Below are 6000 nucleotides of genomic sequence, written 5' to 3'. Positions count from 1 at the left end.
CCCACTGCACTCAGTGCTGTACGTGCACATCGTAATAGGCCAACAGAACGCAGACAAATTGGCCGAGGCGCCTGATGAAGGCTTCACTGAGCCAGGGGCAGCAGTGGCAATAGAGGGCAGGTTAGGGGACTGTTACAGGAGTGGATGGGCAAGGGTCTCTGGTGCATAATTGGTGGGGATCAGACATGCGTGTCCCTTCTGGCCTTAAAGTCAGAGTGTCTTGTGGTTCCCACTCCGGTGCTCTATCTAAACCAAGCTGGCTCAGGGGCAGGTTATCCCAGGAACCTCACCAGGTTCCTTGCAGCTTGGTACTGATTTTTGTTGTTTTTTGTGGGTTTGTTTTTTTTTAGTTGCACTTCAATTGTCAGTCCCTCTGCCTGGGTCACTGGGATTGTTGGGGCTGTAAAGACCGAGCCCCGCACTGGTGCTACGGACTGGGTCAGAAGAGAGCTGTTGAGCAAGGATTCTTCCAGGCTGGCTGAGTTTGGTCAGGTCAGCAGGGACTTGAACCTGGGCCCTTGAGTCCTAAAGGCACATGCCTCTGCTGCTTCAGTCACCCAGTGGCAGACCAGCTGCTGTGAGCTGGCTCGTGTCACAGTGGCAGGGTGTGGCATACCAGGAGGCATGCCACAGAGCCCAGCCTGCCTTTACAGTTTCTTCCCCCAGCGCACAGGAACGGAAGGGGGAAAAGTGACATCCACCCAAACTTTCTGAAGAAGCCACCGATTTTTTGTGGGGTGCCCCCCCCATGAGACAGGGGCCTGGTGTCTAGTAGCGCTGAGCAGCTGCCACTTTCCTCAACACTGAGTAGAGCCTTGGGGGGCTCAGCATTTAAGCATCACGCCTGAGTTGGGCTCCCCAAAAATCCAGGCAGCTGACACCTGTGCTGGCTTTTTGGGATCAGGAAAGGCTGGACCCTGCCCATCCCATGCCTCAGTTTCCCAGACTGGAAATGAGGGCTCTCCCTTGTGTTCCCTGTGAGCTTAACACTTGGGCAGCTGCCCAGGGCACATCCAAGTGCTGTCCACCTGATTAGCAGAGAACCCATCACACCCACAGCGGTCAGCATGTTTCTATTGGTGCATGTAACAAAATGTATTCCACACATGGATGGAAAAAATTAACGGGAATCCTGGCTCGCACCTGCCTTCCCTCAGCTCCGGTGTCTGAAAACTGCTTGGGCTGCTCGCTAATCAGAGACAAATGTCTTTTTTTCTTGTCCCCCACCCCCCCCACCCCAAGTGCCAGCAGCTGCTTCTCCTCTCTGGGGGCTCTGACTCTCTCTCTGCCCTCCTGGAGATATTTCTTTCTCTCTCACGCTCTGCTGTTCAACAGGCACGTTTCCCTTAAAAAGGCACCAGGGAGTTTCTGTGCATCTGGTTGGATCCCCTGTTGGATCTAAGGCCGTGGGGATGCATGGCGAGTTTGCCAAGAGCTCCTCCAGCCGCTGGAGCACTTGGCCCTCCTCAAGGCAGAGGGCAGATCAGGAGCAGAGAGGCATCACACCTGTTATCGTGGCTGGCTTGGCAGGCTACATGCCTGCACCGAGGGGCAGGAGCCGATTCCAGTTGGGCTGGTGGCTGTACGGGCTTGCAGATCTTCTTCTGCAGGCCAGCTGCTTCCGGGTGCTAGCTGTTCTAACAGGCTTCCTTTGTGCCGTATGGAGGGAGCCGGGCTGGTGCAGCCTCTGTTGTGACATGCTCCGTTCCAGTCCTATCATGTGCCCCTTCTCTGAAGATTTTTCTCGGTCCCTGTGCATCTCGAATCCGATCATGCAAGGTGCTGAGCACCCTGGGCTCCAGTGAGGAGAAGAGGCTGTGTAGCTCGCTGGTGAGCTTCTATTACTGGTTCCCGAGGGGACTGGTGGGGTTTTACGCCTGTGCAATGCAGGCTTAACTCCCCCAGCTTGTGCTTTTGGCTCGGGAGGTATTCATGTTCAGTCCCCAGTACAGCAGCCCATACAGCCTGAGGATCTTAGGGAACATCTGAGTAGGAATCTTTGTGCTTGGGAAAGGCAAGTCACAGCCCTTCTTTGTGCCTCAGTTTTAGCATCTGTAAAATCCGGGGAATGATTGTTCTTGCCTTTTGTATAGTGCTTGCAGCTCTGATAATGAAAACAGATGTGCAAGAGAGAGGTTACTGATAAGGTACAAAGAATGCCATTCTCAGGGCTTGGCTTGCTCAGTGCTTGGCCCCAGCTTTATCCATCCCCAAAACTGGGGCATTTCCCAGCGCTCTGCTCATGAACCTCCACCCGCTGTTTGGGGGAGGACAGGGCAGAGTAGGCTGTAGTGTTTCTCCTGAGACTGGCAGCAGAAGGGGTATCTCCTGCCCTAGCTCTAGGGGCAGGGCCTATCCTTTGGCTCTGTGGCTGTGCAGCTTCTGGCACATTGGCAGAGTGGTGTGTGATAAGGGCACCTTGGTGCTACTGCCATGCACACAATAGCTGTGCTGGTGTTTGCAGGGGAGGAGCGGTGTTTGTCTGCTGTGCTCTGGGTTCAGATTCTTCCCTGCCCCCACTTGCAAAACAATTCCCTGGCCCTTTGGGTCACACAGGGTTCTGAACACCGAGCAGCTTCGATGGAGCTGAAGCACTAAATTAAAGCTCTGGGGCTGATCCATTGAGCCAGCCACTCACCGAGGTGCGAGAGTCCAGCAGGGAGAACAGAAGGTTTGTCAGGCGATGGGGACACAGCATAGAACAGACTTATTAGCACAGAAACCAGAAGCTGTCAGTAGAATCCGTCTTGGGGAGAGGGGGCCCTAGAGAGGACAGAGCCAGGGCTCTAGAGGGGACAGAATCAGAGCCTGGGTCCTGACCCTTTCTCCCCACCACTCCCCAGCCAGCTGAGACTGCCTCACTCCCAGCTGCCCAGTCCAAACTGAACCATCCTGGCCCCTCCTCCTGCCTTTGTTCTGTTTACCAGGCAAAAGATGTCACCTGGCAGCACCTCTGCCCAGGTTCAGGATATAAAGGGCGTCCACCATTGTGTACCTGCAAAAAGCTGTTGCATCCAAAACTCCCGTCGCCATCTAGGTGCAGTGCCTGGGGAAACTGAAGCACACACCTAGAATTACTACAGGAAAGTGGAGAAAATATGCAGTATAACAAGGGGAATAAAATCCCCACTTGGTCACACAGCTGCTCCCTAAGACTGGCTTTTTTTGTATCCTATTAGTAATCTAGCTCTAGGACACTTTTCATTATTAGAGCTGCAAGCACTATACAGTACAAAGGGAAGAAGAGTCATCCCTCTATTTTACAGATGGTAAAACTGAGGCACAGCATAGGGATCACCCAGCAGGCCAGGAACAGACTCCAAATCACCTGTCTCCCAGCCAAAATTCTATGCACTAGGCAATGCTGCTTCCCTTTTAACTTTCCTTAAGAGCATAAGCTCTAGCTGCCAGCTTAGTAAGTACATCACAAAGGCAGTATGTTCTCACCCCCACGGCTTTGTTCAGAGTGCTAAGTGTTATTTATTACACCAGCTGCCCTGCTTTTCAATTAGTTTCAGATCCTCTGAACTAGCGTCACCGTCCATATGCTGCAGTGCCTATGATTTAAAAGCAAGCTCCTTTGGTGTGAAAATATTTTGACGGTGGCAATTAACTTGCATCCTCTTCTGGCAGAGAACAATTCGTGTCAGCGCTTATGTGGCCAACACCACCGTTTCCTGGACACAGCTATTTATGATAGAAAAAAGCATTTTACTTACACAGATATTTTTCTTCCAAGGATCTCAAAGCACTTTACAAATGTTAATTGCCTGTTTGATGGTAGTATGGGGGGGGTTGCCAGAAGCAAAGGGGTAGGTCTCCTGATGCTCAGGGCTCTGTACTCCCAAGAGCTAAAAACTAGACACTGGTCATTTCTAGTGACTTGTAAGCATAGTTAATTGGTGCGAGTTACTTCATCTAAATGGCATGATCATGTCATCCGTGTTCAGCGTAGTAAGCTGCTTCCCGCAGAACTCCTTCTGATATGCCAGATCTCTGAGGTGCTCCAGTGAATCCACCTGCTTGGAAAATGCTTTCTTCTCCACTCACAATATGGCTATCATACCCACCTAACACTGAAAATGTTCCACTGCCAGTCGGCCCTAGCCAGGGCAGGGTTTGGTCCTGGGCCTATGAGGACTGTAAAATCTGACCTCTTCCAGAGCAAACAGGATTGAAAACGAGCTTTCTGTGACTTGGAAAGGGGAAGTTCCCAGCTGTCCAGTGTCCTAGGCCTGGAAGCTTATGGGATGTCAAATCTACATTTGCATTTCAAGACAAAACTATTCCAAGTCGTTTTCAAGATGCTGTTCCCCCGCCTCCCCAGGGTGTCCCCTCTTCCTTCTCAGGCAATGGAGGAGGAGTTGATTAAGCATGTTTTCTGACCTGCCAGTCAGCCCTCCTCACTAGTTTCTAATGGCTGCTCTCCACCTCCCTAGGTAACCCATTCTGGTGCTTCTCCACTCTCCTAGTGAAGTAGTTTTTTCCCAATATCCAACCTAGATCTCCCCTGCTGCAATATGAGACTGTTGCTCCTTGTTCTGTCACCACTGAAAACAGCCTCTCTCCATCCTCTATGAAGCTCATCCTTCAGGTAGTTGAAGGCTGCTATCAAATCACCCCTCACTCTTCTGTAGAGTGCATAAGCCCAGGTCCCTCTGCCTCTCCTCATCAGTCATGTGCTCTAACCCCCTCATCATTTTTGTTGCCCTCAATTGTTTTGCAGCAGTGGTTCTCCCCTGGCATTGGTGGAGTAACTCCTACCTGAAATGGGCAAGTTCAGAATCGGGCCCATGATCGTTACTCTGGCAGATTGCCATTGACTTCAATAGGATTTTGCCTGGGGAAGCAGTTTAACGGGCTCTTACAGCTTGGTCCTGTATAAACAGTGGGCTTAAACTGCAGCAAGGGAGGTTTAGGTTGGACATGAGGAAGAACTCGCGGATTGTCAGGGTGGTTAAACGCTGGAATCAACTGCCATCACCGGAGACATTTAAGAGCAGGTTAAATAGCCATATATTGGGGTGGTCTACATTGTGCTTGGCCCTGCCCTGAGGGCAGGGAGCTGGACTCGATGACCTCTTGAGGTCCCCTCCAGTTCTATGATTTTATGAAACAGGAGAAGTCTCTTCAGTAACGCCAGCCACAAGTAAATGCCAAGGGCTTCCAGCAGGTGATAATGAGCAGCAGCTGGGTCCCTGGGGGCAATGACTGCCCTAGCAGCTGCAAAGCAAACTCTGGTTAAGAGGGGCCGATGCCTTCACCTGATGTGTCCATTGCTGAAAGGAGGCCACCAGCTACCATGGATTAGCAGGCTGGTAAGATGTAAGATGGCTGTAGAGTTGGGGGTGGAGAAATGCTTTGTGGAAGTGCCCGTGTTCACCTCAGCATCACTGGAGCGTCATGCAGTGGAGCAGTAGCTGTGTGGGTCCCAGGTTGGGGAGGTAGTCTCTTTAATCCGAAGAGCTTTGTTGGTAAGAGTTCCACTGGGCATGGTCTGTGTCTGTCTGGTGGGGCTACATGCCAGAATGCCCTTGATATATCTTGTTCCCATAGGCCGAGAGTTATGGGCAGCTGGTGCCTCGGCCCCAGGAATATTCAGGGTTGGGTGGTCAGCTCCAGCAAGGCTCAGCTTCTTGGAGTTTGAATGCTGCTTCAGGCAGAGCTGCAAAGGACCTCCCCAAGACCTGTGCCTGAGGCAGCAGGCTCCCAGCAGGTGATCCCTGGCTCCTCTACCTGTGCAATGAAGGAAGGAGGATGTGACATGATTGGCAGCCCCCCAGTGACTACAGCAAGAGGAGAGGAGAGACCTTGCACCTGACCAGCTGCCTGAGGTGAGTGTCTTACACAGGTCTGGCCTTTAGAAAAATGGCATCCTGGGCAAATTTTCATTTTGGTTCCCTTGGTCCCCATGGTCATGACGCCCACCACTGCCCTGGTCCCCTATAGGCTCCCCATCATGCCCCTCCTCCCAGTCTCTGCACCATGCCTTCTTTGCCC

Source organism: Carettochelys insculpta, chromosome 31, assembly GCF_033958435.1.
Source record: "Carettochelys insculpta isolate YL-2023 chromosome 31, ASM3395843v1, whole genome shotgun sequence".
In the NCBI taxonomy this organism is placed as follows: Eukaryota; Metazoa; Chordata; order Testudines; family Carettochelyidae; genus Carettochelys; species Carettochelys insculpta.
The sequence above is the reverse complement of the archived record's forward strand: the minus strand, read 5'-3'. Positions refer to the sequence as shown.